At 45.6% G+C, this 21,049-nt stretch overlaps 1 long non-coding RNA gene across 3 annotated transcripts; it reads left to right on the forward strand.

Annotated features, from left to right (window-relative positions):
- Positions 1-1,300: 1,300 nt before the first annotated feature.
- Positions 1,301-12,415, forward strand: LOC116882592. Of its 3 annotated transcripts, XR_004385670.1 has the most exons (5): positions 1,301-1,483; positions 6,308-6,378; positions 8,731-8,850; positions 10,571-10,866; positions 11,867-12,415. It is a non-coding gene; the product is annotated as an uncharacterized LOC116882592 (long non-coding RNA). The 3 variants fall into 3 exon arrangements; XR_004385669.1 differs by lacking the exon at positions 1,301-1,483 and having other exon boundaries at positions 6,257-6,378; positions 11,867-12,414; XR_004385671.1 differs by lacking the exon at positions 1,301-1,483 and having other exon boundaries at positions 6,257-6,378; positions 10,571-10,696; positions 11,867-12,411.
- The last annotated feature ends 8,634 nt before the right edge of the window (positions 12,416-21,049 follow it).

The raw sequence follows: 21,049 nt of genomic DNA on the forward strand, positions 1-21,049 counted from the left end.
CGATCGGCTCTCGACGGGTAGAGTGTAACCAAGTGTTAGCTTAGGAGGCTCAGTGCTAGGGACTGGGTAGCGCTGAAGCTGCTGGTGGTCCTGGGCTTCCGGAGGAGCCTGTCTGAAGAAGTCACAGGTGCTGGTAGGGGAATCCCGCGGCCCAAACCAGCACTTTGAGACTCCGAGCCGGAAGCCAACAATAACTGGGAAAAAGTCCATCCGCGCTGAGGTGCTTTACTTTTGGCTGAGAAGATAAGCAGGAAAGATGACAAACCCATGGGATGTCTGTAGACCTCTGCTGGAACTTTTAGGTCTTCTATAATTCCTTACCTGTCACTCAGAGCTTTTAGCTTTTTCTTCCTTGGGTTGACTTCTTAGAGAATTCCTTAGCTTGATATTCCATCTCTCTGGTTTGGTTTTAAGCAGTGCTCATTCTGCTATTCAGCCCATCTCTTTGAAAGGTTTCTTTTTACTGCGGTTGCTATTTGTATTTCCAAGATCTTGGCTAATTATTTTCATAACTGCCTGCTCTCATTTCATGATAAGATATTCTGGCTGATCCCTATGATTAATTTAATTACATGGATGTTAATGTCTAGCACTTTTTTTTCCCCTTAGGTGCATATTCTCTCTTGAAAGAAAGGATAAAACATATTAAAGCTGTTCTTTTTTTCCGTGGCTTGATTTTTCTGAAACGTTTGTGATTATTGGTTTATGTCTCACTCATTTTTATGTACCTCAAGAGTCACTGTTTTTTACTCTGTTTGCAGGAGGGAGGGGGATGAAGAAGATGAATTGCAGGTTTTGTTTTTTTTTTTTTTCTTTTTAACGAAAATGGGTAGAATCAGGGTTTGTAACCTACTGGTCACCTGGGTACCCCACCCCATTCCTCCAGAGCCTCGATCATCGGGACTTTGCTTGTTTCTTTTACCCAAGCTCCCATACTCTCCAAGCTGGAAGCAAACATCCCATTTTCTACTTCCTGGAAGGCTATACTTTGGTGAAGCTTCAGTTCTAGTCTCTCAGCCAGTTCCCCTTTCATTTTCTTTCTTTCTTTCATTTCTTTAATTTTCATTCTGGCCTCCTCCCTCCAGGTTTGCACCGCCTTTCCTTATGTACAAATGGGGATGGTAAGAAAGAGTGTCTGAGGAGCCCTTCCAATTTTTAAAAAAGATTTTATTTATTTATTTGACAGAGAGAGCACAAGTAGGCAGAGCTTCAGGCAAAGGGAGAGGGATAAGTAGGCTCTCTGCTAAGCAGAGAGCCTGATGATGGACTCGATCCCAGGATCCTGGGATCATGACCTGAGCCAAAGGCAGCCACTCAACCGACTGAACAACCCAGTCACCCCCAAATATTTTTTAGTATCTTCTTTTCAGTACTTCAAGGGGAACCAAACATCTTCACCAGGACTCTCAAAGATGAATGAAAAACCAGTAATAATTTGCTACAAAAATAACAAACATCTATTTTTTGTACTGCATCTAAACAAGTAAATTTTAAAAATTAACATTATGGTAAACATAAGAATTTGCTGGAGGTAATCCTTTGAAAGTTGATGCTTGTATACTTTTATATCTCGGTCAAGCAAGGCACTATAGAATCATGGTGACCATCCATATTCTATATAAAAACTCTCAATTCTGTTAAGAACATGAAACAAGGGGTGCCTGAGTGGCTCAGTTGTTAAACATCTGTCTTAGGCTCAGGATATGATCCCATGGTCCTGGGATTGAGACCCACATCGGGCTCCGTGTTTGGTGGGAAGCCTGCTTCTCCCTCTCACTCTTTCTTCTTCTGTTCCCTCTCTTGCAATGTCTTCTCTGTCAAATATATAAATAAAATCTTTAAAAAAAAAGGACATGAAAGAAATTCTCCAGGGAGAGGGAAGAGAATAAAGTTCAAAATTAGAATAAGTTCAAATTTAAATTTATACAGCAAAAGCTCTTTCTAACTGCCTCTCTTACACATAATTCTACTAAAATAGCAAACCCAATAGAGGACAAAATTGTTTGTTTCAAAATACATAGCCTTGGACTTCTGTTATGTCGATAGAAAATTACCCAGTTGCCTCCATTAATTGGTTAGAATTTTGAGAGGAAGCTTGTGTATAGAAACAGGGATTTTTTTTTTTGATGTTAAAAATTTTTTTTTTTCTTTTCAGCATAACAGTATTCATTGCTTTTGCACCAGACCCAGTGCTCCATGCAATCCGTGCCCTCTCCAATACCCACCACCTGGTTCCCCCAACCTCCCACCCCCCGCCCCTTCAAAACCCTCAGATTGTTTTTCAGAGTCAATAGTCTCTCATGGTTCACCTCCCCTTCCAATTTCCCTCAACTTCCTTCTCTTCTCCATCTCCCTATGTCCTCCATGCTATTTGTTATGCTCCACAAATAAGTGAAACCATAGGACAATTGACTCTCTCTGCTTGACTTATTTCACTCAGCATAATCTCTTCTAGTCCCATCCATGTTGCTACAAAAGTTGGGTATTCATCCTTTCTGATGGAGGCATCATACTCCATAGTGTATATGGACCACATCTTCCTTATCCATTCGTCCGTTGGCGACCGTGGCCATTGCTGCTATAAACATTGGGGTACAGATGGCCCTTCTTTTCACTACATCTGTATCTTTGGGGTAAATACCCAGAAGTGCAATTGCAGGGTCATAGGGAAGCTCTATTTTTTATTTCTTGAGGAATCTCCACACTGTTTTCCAAAGTGGCTACACCAACTTGCATTTCCACCAACAGTGGAAGAGGGTTCCCCTTTCTCCACATCCTCTCCAACACATGTTGTTTCCTGTCTTGCTAATTTTGGCCATTCTAACTGGTGTAAGGTGGTATCTCAATGTGGTTTTGATTTTAATCTCCCTGATGGCTAGTGATGATGAACATTTTTTCATGTGTCTGATAGCCATTTGTATGTCTTCATTGGAGAAGTGTCTGTTCATATCTTCTGCCCATTTTTTTATATGATTGTCTGTTCTGTGTGTGTCGAGTTTGAGGAGTTCTTTATAGATCCTGGATATCAGCCTTTTGTCTGTACTGTCATTTGCAAATATCTTCTCCCATTCCGTGGGTTGCCTCTTTGTTTTGTTGACTCTTTCCTTTGCTGTGCAGAAGCTTTTGATCTTGATGAAGTCTCAAAAGTTCATTTTTGCTTTAGTTTCCTTTGCCTTTGGAGACATATCTTGAAAGAATTTGCTGTGGCTGATATCAAAGAGGTCACTGCCTATGTTCTCCTCTAGGATTCTGATGGATTCCTGTCTCACTTTGAGGTCTTTTATTCATTTTGAGTTTATCTTTGTGTATGGTGTAAGAGAATGGTCGAGTTTCATTCTTCTACATATAGCTGTCCAGTTTTCCCAGCACCATTTATTGAAGAGACTGTCTTTTTTCCACTGTATATTTTTTCCTAGAAACGGGGATTTTTAGCACTGAGAGGCCAACAAACTGGAGGACGCTAACACTGCCTGCAATCTAGCAGCAACTCTCTGAGGTCACACGCTGATTTTGGATGGTTGTCTTTTCCCTCGGGGAGGGCATGTCTGTTCAAAGTGAATGTGTATATTTGAAGAGAGGACCTCAAGACCTCTGGAAGTCTGCATGCCTCATTCACTGGGCAGGGGACTTCCTGCTTCAGGTATTTGCACAAGAGACTCTAGTTAAAGTCCACCTTTAGCTACAAGTCAAAGCCATGATTGTTAAGAACACAGAATAAGGTCCTACGTAGCATACACAATGTGACCAGTAGGCATTAACGGTCACTCAAGGGTTCTGGTACATTGTTATCCTCCAGTAGATTGTAGAGGTAAAAAACATCTGAAAGGTTCCCAGGAAGCGGTGGGTTTTGTTTTGTTTTGTTTTGTTTTTTGGAAAGAAGAGGAGGATGGGGTCGCTAGACTTTAAGAGGTCATGAAGGGGCGCCTGGGTGGCTCAGTGAGTTAAGCCTCTGCCTTCAGCTCAGGTCATTATCCCAGGGTCCTAGGATCGAGCCCCGCATCGGGCTCTCTGCTCTGCAGGGAGCCTGCCTCCACCTCTCTCTGCCTGCCTCTCTGCCTACTTGTGATCTCTGTCAAATAAATAAATAAAATCTTTTAAAAAAAAAAAGAGGTCATGAATAAAGCAGGAGAGGTAGGACCTGAATCATAAACTTTTGTCGTTAGCTTGGCAGGAGTTGAGGTATAAGGTCCTGGGTCTGCATGGAGGTGGGTTGGTCACAGGGATATAGTGAGGTTAGTACTCCGAAGGGGAGCTGGCATTTGGGCTTGGGTATCAAGAAATCACCGATGTAATTAAGTGGGATAACCATGTTTGTAGTGTGTGTGTGTGTGTGTGTGTGTGTGTTAATTCTTCATAGCTGGGGATACTGAGTTAGATGGTTATTGATCCCCTATCCAATTCCAACATTCCTAGTATTTATGACTTCTCTGGCTCAAATATTAGCAACGGCTATGGAGAGAAGGGTTAGACCCAAAAGCATGGAGCACAGTGCATAGAAAATTTCTCCAAAGCTTGAAAGAAGGCTTTATCAGTATATTTTTGTCTACTCAGGCTGCTATACCAAGCACAGGCTGGGGGGCTTAAATGACAGAAATGTATTTTCTCACAGATCTGGAGGCCAGAAGTCCCAGATCAAGGTGCCAGCAAGGTTGGTTTCCAGTGAGCCTTTTCTTGTTGGCCTGTAGATCGCTATCTTTTCTTTTTTAAGATTTTTTTTTAAATTTATTTGACAGACAGATCACAAGTAGGCAAAGAGGCAGACAGAGAGAGACAGGAGGAGGAGGCAGGCTCCCTGCTGAGCAGAGAGCCCGATGCAGGACTCGATCCAAGGACTCTGAGATCATGACCTGAGCCAAAGGCAGAGGCTTTAACCACTGAGCCACCCAGGCGCCCCGATCGCTATCTTTTCAACTGTGCCCTCAGATGACCTCTTCTTTGTGGGCCCCCAGAGGGGAGGTAGGGAGAGTGCTTTCATGTGTTTCCCCCTTATGAGGACACCAGTCCTAGCAGATTAGGACTCCCGTGACCTCATCAAACCTTCAGTACCTCCTTCTAGGCCCTATCTCCAGAGGCACACTGGAGATTAGGAATTCTATATATGACTTTTGTGGGGACACAATTCAGTCCGTAACAGTCAGTATAGGAGAAAAACCATGGAGTGAATTCTAGAGGAGTCACACAGTGATGTTATAAGGTAAGTGGGTATAAAAGAGCACCTCTGAAGTCCAATAGGACATTAGAGCTAGAGGCCAACAGGAAAGTCCCGTATGTGCCACAGTTTTGAGTTTGACGCAAGCGCAACTCTGAAGGGAAGATATTTGGGAGGCCTTGGCCAACCACTGCTTCCAGCCAGGGGTGATTCTGGAGGGAATATCTCTCAGAGTGCTGCCTAGAATCAAGACTTTGGGGTTGGAAAAGTGCCACTCCCAAAGCTGGAGAAGGATGGTGTTGTAAGTTACTTGAAGAGTACTGTTCTGGGAGATAGGAGATCTGGTGTGTCCTCTTTGTTCTGCTGCTGACCAGATGTGAAAATGCAGATTAACTCCCTAACCGTCTCAGTTCTACCACCATGTGCTGCTGTCACATGTCCCAAGCCCCAGACTTAGTTTTATCCATAACCAGAAGCAGGTCTTTTAGTTCCCAATCTCTTAATCGGGCTGATCGTCACAATATATAGTGGACACGTGACAGCCACTGGGGAGAAGTAAGGGTTCTCTTCCCCTCAGGGAGAGTGGAAAGGCTCTAGGAGAGGGCAGACCCACTAGGCCAAAGGCAGCCAGTGCCTGGGAGTGGAGCCATGGGGAAGAGTGTGCTGATGACAGCCTTGTGGAGGGAGGGCAGAAAGAGCCACCACCATGACACTTGAGTCATAGATCGAGCTTGGGGACAGAGAAGGGGTCAGGACACAATAGAGCAGCAGCTGGCAAAGTGATTCTGTTGAGCTTAAGCTCATAGTGCCTTAGCGAATTAGAATGGGAAATATCTTGCTATTGTCTGTGACTCTGTGATTGTGCGTGTATAAGTGACAGAGTGGGGACAGAGAGAGAGGGAGAGAGAATGCATTAAATTTTAAAGAAGGACAATAAGGGATGCCTAGGTGGCTTACTCAGTTAAGCGTCTACGTTTGGTTCAGGTCATGATCCCAGGGTCCTGGGAATGGATCCCATACCAGGCTCTAGTAGGGGGCCTGCCTTCCCTCTGCCTGCTGCTTCCCTTGCTTGTGATTTATCTCCCTTCCTCTCTAAAAAATAATAGTAAGAAATAAACAAGGGCGATAAGTAATGTTTACTTTTGTTTCTGATGCCAGACAGGTTCAGAGGATTGAAGAGGGAGATCCAAGGAGCTAGCCTCTTAAAAGGAGTGAATACCTAGTCACTGGTAAGACCCCTGGTCCTGCAATACAATATGGCTCCTGTGATCTGGGTCCTGAAAACGCCTCTCACCATCTTTAATCCGATAGTTTGATTCTTCATTGCGCTCAGTGTGGGGAACTGGGAGAAGCTATGGCACTTGGCCCTTTGTGGAGGGAATTTTAGTAGTATAAATACAATAGTTATCAGTTCTGGAGCACTTCCATGACTCTGCTGCAGGCACTGTGCTGTGACCTGGGTTTATAGCAGTGAGATAAACATAGAGATAGATGTGGGCTCTGTTTCCAAGAAGCTGAAACCCACTGTTCTCCTTGTCCCCTTCCCATTCTGTCTTCTCCAGCCCCTGTGCAACCCCACCAAGCAGGGAGCTTGCTTCTCCCCCTCCCTCTGCTGCGCCCCCTGCTTGTGCTCTCTCTCTCTCTGTGTCAAGTAAATAAATAAAGTGTTTTAAAAATTAAAAAAAAAAAAAAAAAGCAAAACAAATAACCCGGTTCTGTAAAGTGATTTTCTGAATGTAGTTATGGGCAGTGCTGGGTACTGAAGAAGACGTTCTGAGGAACAGAGGAGCAGGGAAATTACAGAACAAATTCCACAGGTCATTGACTGTATCACTTTCGTCACCCCACCCATAGCACTCATTAATCTCTAGCCCAGCCAATCTGTTGGTTATAAAAATGAGCTTTCTCCAAATTGACAGACAGCTCTCACTTTAGCAATCTAAATCATTCTGATCTTTATCACTAATGCGATCTAATCCTGTCTAGTAAAGAAAGCTTGAGAGTTCTATAGCTCTGTAAACATTTAAGAAAAACAATGGACTCAATTCTAGTTACTTTTTAACTAACTTGACTTGCCAGGGGAAGGAGAAAGTAAATATCAGAAATCTTATCACTAAGCACAAATTGCAAGTTATACCTGCCAAGATGAGGTTCAAAATATAAATCATCAGTCTCCTTAGAAGCCTTTTACCTTCTTATATCTGTTATGTTGGGTAAATGAGTAGTTACTAGAACACAGCTGGCTCAGTGATCACAATTCAGCTTACCCTCAGAAGTACAAATAAATTACATGTTTAGCCCGGTAACTGTACACTGATAAAGAATTATTCACTGGATGATTCCTAGATCAGAAACCACAAAAATTTTTTCTTTTTTATGGAAGTATGGCTGTTACAATAGTTTCACCTGTACCACATAGTGATTGATTTAACTACTCTATACGTTACAGCTCTAGATGTAACATTTTAATAGAATAACAATATCCTTGATGGTATCATGGAAATGTAAGTGCCTTGTGCACTTTTCTTAATGTGTATAATTACTTAAACATCATAGTAAATGAATCAAGGCCATTGTCAAGCTTCCGTCAAGGAGAGTCCTTAACTAGAGGGATTTCCCATTGCTCTCAGGATGATAACCTCTGAGTGACAGGTTCCATTAGTTGGTCACACACATTTGGAGCCTTGTGGACTTTCTGACAGCTGAGCAGCGTATCTCTGTTTCAAGGATTGTGATCCCTGTTCTTAATGCAAGAGTGACAGTTGTCACTTTTCCTGTTACCCCTGTCTTTAGGAAAGCGTCTGACTCAGAAAGTCGAATCAGTACCCCCCAAAGGGATTTTCAGGAGAACCACCTCAAAGATGATCACCTGAGATATCATCAAGAAAAAAACTGAAATTCTAAGCAACATCCATAATAAGTCTTTTCATGTTGATAAGGAAAGATTTTCCCCTAAATACCAGATAGGCTCCATGAAAGTGAGATCTTTACGTGTTTTGTTCACCCTGTCACCAGTCCCTAGAAGAGCGCCTAAGACATCACTCAAGATTAGGTTGTTTTGAATGAATCGAATGAATGAACTGTGGCCTTTGATAGTGAGGTAGTTTATGGTCCTTAGGCAAGAGATGGGATTTGTGTAGGGATTTCAAGAATGGGAGGAGCCGAAGAGAAAACTGAGAAGCTAAATGTGAAAGTATGCAATTTACTGACTAGAGTAGGTCTGAATACATTTCAAACATAATTAAACTATGGCTGTGGGTCTATACGTTTTTTCATAATTTTCCCTTGAAAATGTGAGGCATACAGATGTCATCTCCAGTGAATTCTCTTTGTTTGTATACAGAATCACCCCCCCCCCAAAGGCATTCTGACTGTCCTCAGCCCATCCACTCCAGGATTGTAACTCCTTCTTCCCCATGTTCTTTCTGAATCATGGACTTTCAGGTTGACCTCTCCCATCTTGGGTCCCATTCTCATTAGCTGTAGAAATCATGTGATGTTTGCGATGTGAGGGTGGCAATACTCTCTGACCTTTGGTTACAATATGTCTTTGAAAGCCAGTGTTTATTCTGCTTTTACAGCATTTCTCCATTTGAACTGGCCACCTTTTAAGTGGTCATTAGCCACATGTGGCTGCTAGCCATGGGACTTGGGCAGCAGAGGTGTGGAAAGTCCGCACATTCTTCCACTCAAAGGATATTGTGGGTTATGCTACATCTTTTTTTTAAGTGTCTTTTTTAGGTATTTAAATTCAATTAGCCATTAGATAGTATATCACTGGTTTCAGACAGACTTTAGTAACTCATCAGTTGTGGATAACGCCTGGTGCTCATCACATCATGTGTCCTCCTTAATGCCCATCATCCAGTTATTCCATGTCTCCCACTCCCCTCCCCTCCCCAGCAACCCTCAGTTTGTTTCCTATAGTTAAAGGTGCCTCATGGTTTGACTCCCTCTCTGATGACTCCCATTCAGTTTTCCCTCCCTTCCCTCTGATCCTCTACACTACATCTTAATCTCAACAGTGAAGTCAAACAGTGGTAGTAACTCGGTCATGGAGTCATGTATATTCTAAATCTGATGAGGCGGATTCCTGTACTGCCTTTGTCTCTGCTAGAGAGCTTACATTTGTTATTATTATTGCTGCTGTTTTCATGTTTCTTGTTCACTGAATGTCTGATAAAAGAATTAGTAAAATGTGTGACTGCAGAAAATACAATGAGTCATGGATGATGAAGACTTTCTCCTTGACCAGACTTGAGTCAGGTTCTTCTGAGTCCTCTTTCTGTCCAGGCCTTGACCTCAGGCTCTGCCCACGTAGCCCAGTTTTAGCAAGAAACCTGCTTAGTCAATTTTTCAGCAATATCCTATCCTACTCTTGATATCTGATCAAATTCCTTATCTCTCACCCCTGGTAGCTTACCACTCTTTTTTTTTTTTTTAAGATTTATTTATTTTTTTTCAAGATTTTATTTATTTATTTGACAGAGATCACAAGTAGGCAGAGAGGCAGAAGAGAGAGAGGAGGAAGCAGGCTCCCTGCTGAGCAGAGAGCCTGATGCGGGGCTCGATCCCAGGACCCTGGGATCCTGACCTGAGCCGAAGGTAGAGGCTTTAACCCACTGAGCCACCCAGGCGCCCCAGATTTATTTATTTTGACAGAGAGAGGGAGCATGAGCAGGGGGAGTAGCAGAGGGACAGAGAGAACCACACTCCCCACTGAGCAGGAAGCCCAATGCCAGGCTTGATCCTGGGATCAGATCATGACCTGAGCCAAAGCCAGAGAGTTAACCAACTGAGCCACCCAGGTGCTTCAGTATCTTACAATGCTTAATATCTGATCAAATCCCTTATTCCCAGGGCACCTGGTTGGTGCAGTTGGTTGAACGTTTGACTCTTGGTTTCTGCTCCAGTCATGATATCATGGTCCTGAGATCAAGCCTCACATCAGGCTCTATGCTCAGTGAAGAGTATGCTTAAAATTCTCTTTCCCTACCCCTGCTCCCTCTCTCTAAAATATATTAATAAATCTTTTAAAAAATTCCTTATCCCCTGCTCTCAATATTTTATGACCCTATCCTTCCTTCAACAATATTACTGTCCATATGGTTTAGCCAGAATCCCTTCATCCTTACCCTTGATGTTCCATCTTAATTTTACATTCAGTGACCCCCACCATGCTCTTTAGCTATAAATCTCCATTTGTCTGAGCTGAGCCAGATCTCTCTCCCATACTATAAAATAAAATCCCATCGTAGTAGCATCCCTTGAATAAAATCTTCCTTACTGTCTTTAACGGGTGTCACAAATTTATTTTTAACGGTCAAGAGGGTGCTAATGGAGTACCATGACAAAAGGCCTAATTTCCTATAATGGACATTTTTTGGGTTTACCTGACAAATACTCTTTTCCTCTTCTAAGAAAAATTTCCAGTTCTTAGTATAACTGCCAACTGGCCCAGGGGTGGACAAGTGAGTCAGATGAGACCAAAATGAAAATTCTGTTGAGACACTGGGCCTTGAGGATTCAAGCCAAGGACGAAAAAGTGTTGGTACTCCATTATTCTGATGGTCCATTAATTTTTGCTTTTTTGGTTCCTGTGTCTATCACAGTCCCTGCCTTTTTGAAGATAATGACCACTCATCTGAGTACACAGTTCGCAGAATGCCTTTGCAGTGGCCCATGTGAGCCAAGGTAGTAGAGCATAATAGATCTCTGTACGTTTTTAAAAAATGCCTTTGTCCCTGTTGCCCATGGCCATTAAAAACAAAAGGTTGGGGTAGGGGGATATTGGAAAAGGTGACGTTATAGCTACTCACTGATCTTGTGATTGGTAGAGAGAAAGCAACACCTACATACAGGGCCAGTGGGTGAGTGGAGGAAACATCCTTGGCTCTAGGAGGAATGGGGGAAGGAGAAATATTAATAATCTTTGTCTTTGGAACTGCCCCTGAAGACTTCCCCACACAGGAAAATGACCTAATGTGACTCTCCTAAACTTTGGCAAGCCCCTTAAATTTAACTGACTGCTAGATCTGATACTCCCTGCTAGATAGCTCTGATCATGATTTGATTGTTACTTAATTTTTAAATTATTTTAAAATAAATTTTTAATTTAAATACAATTAATTAACATATAATACTAGTTTCAGACATACAGGTTAGTGATTCATCAGTCTTTTATAACACCCAGTGCTCATTGTATCACATGCCCTCCTTAATGTCCATCACCCAGTTACCCCATCCACCCATCCCCCTCCCCTCCAAGAATCCTCAGTTTGTTTCCTATGATTAAGAGTCTCTTCTGAGGGGCACCTGGGTGGCTCAGTGGGTTAAAGCCTCTGCCTTCAGCTCAGGTCATGATCTCAGGGTCCTGGGTTCGAGCCCTGAATCGGGCTCTCTGCTCAGTGGCGAGCCTGCTTCCTCCTCTCTCTCTCTTCCTGCCTCTCTGCCTACTTGTGATCTCTGTTTGTCAAATAAGTAAATAAAAATCTTTAAAAAAAAAGTCTCTTCTGGTTTGTCTCCCTCTTTGATTTCATCTTGTTTTATTTTTTTCCTTTCTTCCCCTATGATTCTCTGTTTTGTTTCTTAAACTCCACATAGGAGTGAGATCATATGATAATTGTCTTTCTCTGACTGACTTATTTCCCTTGGTGTAATACCCTCTACTTCCATCCAAGTTGTTGCAAATAATTGCCATTTATTTTAACTCAACAGAGAAGGCCACTAGAAACAGCAGGTGATGGCCCCAGCTCCTGTCCCTTCATGCAGAACATCTGTCAACACCTATGGACATCTTTTCTTCCCCATTCCTATGAATGTTGCTCAGTTGTTACATGGCGTGGACAAATGCTGCTGGCCGGTGGCATGGACACACTGGACAAGCTTGGCCTTTGGTAAAACAAAGACTAGATTCAATTCCTCAAACTGAAACGGGAATGCTTGGATGAACAAGCCTGCCAGGAAGTCCCATTGGAGGTACTCAACCTGTGCCCCTTCCCTCTTTGGACCAAGAGCCTGAACCTGAGAGATGAAAGGCTTATCCAAGGTTATGGCAAGGTTATGCAGAGCTGAAACTAGACACAGGTGTACATGCTTATTGGTTAAGGCTGGCTGTGAAGTTGAACTGCCTCAAATCTTGATTCTCTTCACCACTTCTTATTCTCTGACCCTGTTTTTCATAGTTTAGGACGTAGGGATAATAACAATATCAGCTAATGGGGTATCCTGACTTTTTGATATTTTGGTTCTTGTCAGACATTTACCATAATGCATAGCACATGGATGTGTGGGTGCACACACATGCACACGCTTGACACTCGAAAAATTGTTCCCTGATATTAACTTTATCAGTGCACTTTGCATCCAGCACCAATTGGCTGTTTTGTCACAAACTGATTAAAGCAGAACTGTCAAGTGAGGAACTTCAAAGCCAAAGCATTAAGTGCTGTGAGAAACCAGCACCTGGGAGGTTTTGTCTCAGCATCTGTGATTAGAAGGCAGCAAAAAGAGACTTTGGGGACACAGTTCACCCCTTCATGAAGCAGCCATTCAGAACTTTCTCAGAAGGGCTAATGCCTAATCTTCCAAAGACCAGCAAGAACAAGCTTATGGCCTGTTAAAATCAGATTTTTAAAAGATTTTTATTTATTTGAGAGAGAGAGAGAGAGTGAGAGAGAGAGCATGAGAGGGGAGAAGGTCAGAGGGAGAAGTGGACTCTCCATGAAGCTGGGAGCCCGATGAGGGACTCGATCCCGGGACTCCAGTATCAAAATCAGATTTATTGATTCAATACAGTCAGGGAGGACATTCCTCAGGAGTCATAGAATGCTGGTTGCCATGAGGGAGGAGGGAAGCATCTTTTACAAAGTCTGGGCTCTCACAGAAGGAGTCTAAAGCAGGTGTATGGAAAGCAGAGGTCAGTTCTGGATTAGAAGCTCTTTCGGAGGGGAAATGAGTAGAAGCAGGGATTAACCAGGACTTGGGTTCTGCCTTATTCAGTTCAGGTTGCTGCAACAAATGATCACAGACTCGGTGGCTGAAACAGCAAAACATTTACTATTCCTTGCAGTTCTAGAGGCTGAGAAGACCAAAAGCAAGGTCCTGGGAGATCTGATATCTAGCAAGAGCCTGCTTCATTATCTGTAGATGCCCATATTCCTGTTGTAGCCTTGCATGGCTGACAGCTGGCAGAACAATCTCTCAGGTCTTTTCTCAGAAGTGCTTTTATCTCATTCACAAGGGTTCCAATCTCATGACCTCATCACCTCTCAAAGCCTACACCTCCTGATGACACTCCTTGAGGGTTAGGACTTCAACATCTGAATTGGGGCAAGACACAAACATTCAGTCCATTAACAAGTGTTGTCATGAGGACAGTGTAGCTTAGCAACTGGGTATCCCCAGGAATCCATGGGACTAGCAAAGCAGAATCTGGGGGCATCACTGGTAGGAAAGCAGGAGTTCCCCAAGACAGAGTCCTCATAGCATTTTAACAGAGACAGCATCCTTGAGAAACAATAGTTTCCATGACTCATACAGCAGCCTTTATCTATGCCTGTCCTCCCCGCTGGATTCACAGCAAGCCTGCTTCTTTCTTTTCCAGTACAAATGGATTTCCACTCTCTGAATCCTGATGAATTTTTGCTCTTTTGCAGTTAGTAGGTTGTCCCTCAGGATTCTGGATGTCTAGATTTGCAATCGTGGAAACTGCCAAAGGTCCAGGGTCCTGGGTGGCAGAACCTGGCCTCTGCCACTATTGCCCAAGGTAGGGACTCCAGTCCCTTGAGCGTCTTGCTGCTGTCAAAGGTTTGTGTGCATTGGCTTGTTGTTTTTTAAAAAAATGTATTTGCTTATACATGTGTTTGGTCATGCTCAAGTGGCCTTTCTGTGGAAACAGTGGCCAGGGTACACCTAGAAGTCATTGAAGAAAGTTCTAAGAACTCTTGGTTGGTGTGAGGCTAGAGAGAGAGAGAGAAAAAGAGAAAAGAAATCTGCCTCTCTGCATTTTGCAAGTCTCTGGGCAAAATGTGTGGGCTGTGCACTCCCCACACGGAGATTCCAGGCAGGGAGGCCCTCCTGAGCCTCATCTCCCTGGGCTTCTCCTCCAGGAGCAATCCCTAGTTTGAGACCAGGGTTAGGGAAGGAAGAGCAGCAAAGCAGGGTCCAGAAGGAAGGACTACCACAGACCACGGGGCACCAGAAGGCCAGGCTGGTACCTGCTCACTGTTGGGGTACAAATGGGTTCAGCTCAGCAGGTGCAGAGGTGCCCTAGGCCCCTCTGGTGGGCTTTGCAGTGCCCCAAACTCAGGAAGAAAAAAGGCTGGCTCAGGTGACTTATTTTTGGCTGGGAAGGAGCTGACGGCACTGGAAATAAATGAGTAGGGAATGATGTTGGAAAGTTGGAGGGTTTGTCCTTTATATCTCAGCTTTCTCTCCTATCTTCCCTTGCTCTGTATTGTGTTCTCAAAGAAGTTTTCGGCATGATATTCCTGTTCACTGGTTTACTCCTGAGCTGTATCTTTTCTGCTGTTCAGCCCATCTGGTGAATTATTTTACTGTAAAAAGTATCTTGCCCTTGCAAGGTCTTGTCTCACCCTCTCCCCGGGGAGCCTTGGGGAATCCCAGAGAACTCAGCTTGCCACCCAGAAGGAAACCAGGATTCAGAGTAGAGGAAATCTGCTTGGACATCTGAGACCACCCCCACATTCAGCGGTCCCCTGGACACAAACCCAGACCTTCATACTGATCCTGAACCATGCTCTCAACTCAGACCCTGTGATCCTTACCACAGTGCTTTCAGATCAGTGCAGCCATGCCCATAGGCACAAACTCTAAGCCTAGATTCTGTCTTGAGAGGTCTGTCCCCAGTGGCCTGGCTCCAAAGCCCCAGAGATTGGGGACAGTGAGGAACACCATAGGACTCACCCTGCCACCCCCCCCCCAAAAAAAAACATGCCATGTAGAACTCCAGAAAGGATTCAGAGGAACTGAAATCTGCATTCCCACCTCTGGACACCCCCATATTCAGCAGGACCCTGGATGCAAACCTGGAGCTTGACACTCACCCTGAACCAATCCCTCAACTCCAACCCAAGATAGATGGACAAAGTGCTGGCAGATCGGGCCTGCCATGTGGTGGGCCCTAACCATAACCTTTGGTTTGGTTTTCAGGGTTCTGACCCCAGAGGCCTTGCAGTAGAAGCCTTACAATTTGGGGACACCCGGGCAATACCAGAGGACTCAGCCTGCCGCCCAGAAGGAAACCATGCCATGTAGAACTCCAGAAAGGATGAACAGCAGAAAAAATCTGCATGTGCACCTGAGGCCATGCCCACAGTGAGTGGACCTCTGTCCAAAAAATCCAGAGCCAGGCACTCACCCTGACGCACATCCTCAGCTCAGCAGTCCGGGAAGCTCTCTCTCCACAGAGCCTTCAGATGGGTCCTCCCATGCCCCTAGGCCCCAACACTAAGCCATGGTTGGGTTCTGATAGGTCCATTCCCAGGGGCCTGTCCTCAGAGCACAAGGGATAGGGGACACCTGAGCAATCCCAGAGGACTCAGCCTGCCACCCAGAAGGAAATTGTGCCATTTGGAACTCCGGAAAGGATTCAGAGGAGCAGAAATCTGCATGCCCAGCTGAGGACACACCCACACTGAGCTGACCCCTGGACACAAAGCCAGAGCCAGACACTCACCCTCACCTACACTGTCAACTCAGCCACCCAGACAGCTCTCCATGGGGTCTTCAGGTCAGTCCTGCCATGTCCCTAGTCCCTAACACTAACCCTTGGATGGGTTCTGTAATGATCTCCTCATTTCAGTTATGGGGTGGTTCTGCAGGACATTATCCTGCTGTGGGGTCAAACACACTGAAGCATCCCATGTGAAGTGGCAAACGTGGTAAATGATGGTTGGGGAATCCGAGTGTGGAGACAGCACGTATTTGTGCTGCTATAAACAAGCTAACTGCACTTTGAAATCACCGCAGAGGAAATGACTCTTCCAAACATCCATGTTAGCACGATGACACAGAAGCAGAGAGGATATCAGACTTTGGGATGGAGGCCAAGCCCTCCCAGATCCAGGTCACCCAACGTGGAGAGGCCACATGTTAGCAAGAGACTCGTGAGGATTAAATCATGGGCCCCCGTGTCTTGGGTGCAGTAGAAGCAGTGGATTTGGAATTCCAGTTTTCCACAACGCTCCACCACAAGTTGGTTAGAACTGTGCAAAAGCAGGAAGGGAAGCCCCAGTAAAGTGGACTGGGGACGCCAGAAGGGAAGGCTGGAAGGGGGCGCCTGGTGCTCAGTGCCCATTACAGACCCCACATTGCAATCCCCTACAGGAGAGACTCACCAATTCCAGGCCCCACAGGGGAAGCTGGAGGTTCATCTCCTGACTTTTTGTAGGAGCCTGCAGCTCAGCTGGTGAGAATTCTCCATCACCCCAAACCCCTGCCTTTCTCCAGGGGACTTTCCTTCCAAGCACCCCTCCCAACTTCTTCCTCCTCCACGAAATAATGTTCCTCTCCTTTGTTTCTCGCACTTGCCTGTGATGGGACCGTAGCTTGCTCAGCCCAGACTGTCATTCTCTGCTCTTTCCAAATAAACCCACGCTGCTGGTCAAATAACTGGCAGTTTGAGTTTTAGGCAAATCGAACTAATAAATTCAAGAAACTTGCAAGGAACAAAATCAATATGCACAAATCAGTGGCATTTCTACGTGCTCGGAAGGAACCATCAGAAAGAGACAACAGAGAAAAATCTCATTTACACCTGCATCCAAAAGAAAAATCTCATTTACACCTTTATGGAGTCCCCTGAACCAAGGAGGTGACAGACCTGTCCTCTGACAGCCCTGCAACAATGACGACAGACAAGGAGGGAGACACACGGAGATGGGGAGGCACTGTGCTCAGGAAAGAACCCACACTGGGAAAATACCTACTCTCCAAAACTGTCTACAGAGTCCGCGCTGTGGCTCCTGAACTTCTGGACTCCGGGCCAGCCCGGAGTGGGCGTGGACTTGGTAGGAGGCCACAGGGCCGAGGTGGGGGGAGCACAAGGCCCGAGGCAGGCGGACGCTCCCTGACTGCAGACCATCTGAGGAGCCCCAGGAACCAAATCCGCGAGCACACAAACACAGATGGAGGACCGAGGAGCATCCGAGCCCAGAAAGGGGGGACCCCACAGCCCCGCGCACAGCACAGCAGGACGCCACGTCACCGCACACAAAACGACAGAAGCCCCAGTGTCTACACAGGGCGCCCTTCCTCTGTGGGGTCCTGAGACCACGTACCCGCTTGCCAGTCCACACTCAGGCGGCTTCTCCTCACCTCCTCCAGCGTTGGGTCCTTAGGAGGCTGGACTGCTGTCAGTGTGGGCGTGTCCTCCACAACGGGTCCTGTCAGTGTGGATGCAGACCCACACCCTCCTCAGCTTGTCCTGTCAGGGTGGGGGCCGCCCCACATTCTCCAGAAGTCTCCACAGTGGGTCCTGAGGAGGCGGGGCTCCGGTCCCAGCTGTGGCTGCGCAGCCTGGGCTCAGGGCAGGAGCTCGGGTCTGGCGCCCTCTTCAGGCGGTGGAAGGCAGTGCAGGACTGTGGGAGCTCACCCTTCAGTGGAAGGTCCTGCTCACTCCCGGGATCCAGCTGAAGCCATTTCATTCCGGAAATTCAAGCTGCATGGAGCCCAATATCCCCCAACTTCTCCAAAAATAGCTAAGGAACAATGAATTGGAAACAATGTGGAATTACAACAGTCCTTGACCCAAACAGTGGCACTGAACATGGCCTGATGCAGACCCACACTCTGACCTCAACTTGGTCTCAAGCCTGGACCTGAACCCAATCCAAGACCCTAACCCTAGCCCCCAACCCAAACAATGTTCACAAGAATCAAAACGTAGAAACTCCAAATATCCATCAATGGCAATTGCATAAGCAAAGTGTGATGAAGGGTTTGAATTTGGGTTCAGGTTCACGTTTTAGTCAGAATTCTAGATCAGGCTTTGGGTTTAGTGTCAGGGTGAGGATTTAGAGTGAAGGGCAAGGGAACAGAGTTAGAGTTTAGGGCTTTAAGTTTATGATTTAGGCTTTAAGACTCAGGGTTCAGATACAGATAAAGTTCAAGGTCAAATTTGGGGTTTGGCTTCATGTTGAGATTTAGGTTCGTGGTTCATGACTTGGAGGCCTGGTTTAGGGTTTGGGTTCATGGTTCAGGACTTGGATCCAGGGCTCAGGTCCAGGTTTTGGGTTCTGCTTCAGGTTTGGGATTCAGGGTTCTAGTTTGGGCTTTAAGGTCAGCTTAGGTTTCAGCGTTGTTAGGGGTTAAGGTTAGGTTTAGGGATGACACATTTTCTTCAGTTGTCATCATGGACACAAAATTTTTATCTGAAGTTTCTAAGTCAGAAATGTATTTCATCTGGGGGCGCTTTGGTGGTTCAGTGTGTTAAGCCTCTACCTTGGGCTCAGGTCACGATCTCAGGGTCCTGGGATCGAGCCCCACATCAGCCTGCTTCCTCCCCACCCCCCGCCTGCCTCTCTGCCTACTTGTGATCTCTGTCAAATAAATAAATAGAATCTTAAAAAAAAAAAAGAAATGTATTTCATCTGGGTGTCAAGAGCTGGTTTGGAATTTAGGATCCCAGTAACTCCCTACCAACAGCATTCTGATCCTAGAGTCTCCCAGTCACCCAGAAGCGGCTCTTGTCTTGGCTCAAACTTGGCTCTCAGCCCTTGACAGAGAAGGGCAAGTTGGTGCCAAAGTTGAGATTTCACAATGGTAGAGGTGTGAAACCAAATATTGTGGAACTATCATGGAAAATGAGACAGGAGACAAAAATCTGGTTGACTCCTGATTCTTCCACAAAAACAAAGACCAAGTTTCCAATAGAATCTGATAATGTTCCCTAGGAAGGCCTATGGTAATCATTACCAGTACCAAAAGAGGACCCCTCCCCTGGTTTAAACTAAGAATCACAGCAGGATATTTCTTACTTAGTATCAAAAATAAAATTTTATTTTTTGGCTGTTCCAGTGTACAACTTGTGGAAGCACTGATAACCTTTTCATGCTCAAATCCTCATCAACACAATGCAGGCAATGTTGTAATGCATTGCTCCTTGGAATACCAAGTACAAGGAGGGCTATTAGAAGTAGTAAAAAGATACCAAATATGAAATTCAGAAAAAGCACCATTTATGGGCACCTAATGTGGATCCCTAACCATAAGATCTAACATATCATCCTATAGATTTCACTTACAAAAATCATCAATAACAATAGTCTACTGACCACTGTAACCACCCACCCCACCATTGACCTCTAGGCCTGTAATACACACTCCAACCGCTGGAGACATAATTCTCAGCAGCAAAATGGGACTTGCCCAGTCCGGGAGGACCAACTCTTATAGTGAAGCCAAAAAATCCCGCTCCTTGGAAATCCCAGCCATTAGGACACAGTCACAGAAACCATACCCAGAACTCAATAAAGGACAGATATCTCATGGGGTGGATACTTCAGATCACCCCCACTCCCATGAAGTAGCTCTACAGCGGACTCCAGGTCTGTCCCCTTCCCGGGATCACATGTGGCACCACTCCCTCCTCAGGACAAAACCGTGAACTGTCCTCATCAGGCCTGTGTGCAGGCTCACAGAAAGCCAGACACTTTCTTGAGAGCACTCAGCCTCTCATGCCTATCCCAGCAGATGGAGGGTGCTGTCTTCCCGACTTCCGTACCAACTACAGAAGACTTGGAACAAGTCTTGCCAGACTCTATGCAAAGGCATATTCTCCACCTGCAAAATGATGAATGGTGAAACACCACGGATTCCCTGCACCTTCTTGAACCTAGGTAAGTTGGAACTACAGCTTGGTCAGAGCTATTATCCCCAATCCCCTAAACACACACACTTCCCTTGTGCACTCTGGGCCAGTTTCCATCCACTTTGCTCCTCAGCCATTGTCTCTGCAGAGAAGTACAGCAGTACTGAGGTGCTGGGACTGAGGTGCTAGGTGCTAAGCCAGCACCTTGGACCCACTTACTATCAGAAATTAATATTCGTTTTATTAACAGATGCATCCCATAAGATCTTGGCCACCACAGCCATTAGAAAAGTCATTACAACAGAGGTTCTAACAACATGTGCCAACCTCCATGGCTCCACTCCCTGGCTCCAGGGATTGGTTCACTCATGGGCATGTGGCCTGGTCCCAGCCAATGAGGTGGGAGGAACCTTGGGTCTTAGCTTGTAGGGCCAAGGATGGGGTGAACTGCCCAGGCCAGGGGGTTTTTCCATCATGACTGCAGAAGTGGCCTCAGCCAGGCCTGTGCCAGTGCCACAGAGGGCCCAGGAAGCCAGATGCTCCATAACATTGCTGAGGGCTGAATCAGACTTGTCCTGAAGCCCACACATGCTACATCCTCTGCTAACTCAGGAGAACCCTAAATGTGCTCATGGTCTTGGCCTGAACAAGATGACCATCTGTGTGGTATATAACCTGCAAGATATACCCACCAGGCAGTGGGGACTGACTCAGCCAAACAATACCTACATGGAGTTCAACCACAGACAAACGTCTTGTGGCAAACTTGAAGCCTACAGAGAAAGGCAGGAGAATTCTTGAGGCCTTCATTGTTGGCCAATCTCACTATCCTCTTTTTTTCCTTTCAAGTGGAGGGGCCAGTGTCAGTCAGGATATATCCCAGTGTACTCCCACTCTGCCACTGGAAAAGAAGAGCCCTCTCCCCCATCATCCATCATGTTGCAGATTTGGAGTGTGGGAAACTATCACCCATGGGCCAAATGGGACATCTTCCTGTATTCTGTCAATCAAGTGTGGCTGGAACATGAGTTATGGATGGTGCTGCTCTCAAGCCACAGTGCAAGAGT

The sequence above is a fragment of the Lontra canadensis genome, unplaced genomic scaffold, assembly GCF_010015895.1.
Source record: "Lontra canadensis isolate GAN:19392208 unplaced genomic scaffold, GSC_riverotter_1.0 scaffold85, whole genome shotgun sequence".
Lineage (NCBI taxonomy): Eukaryota > Metazoa > Chordata > Mammalia > Carnivora > Mustelidae > Lontra > Lontra canadensis.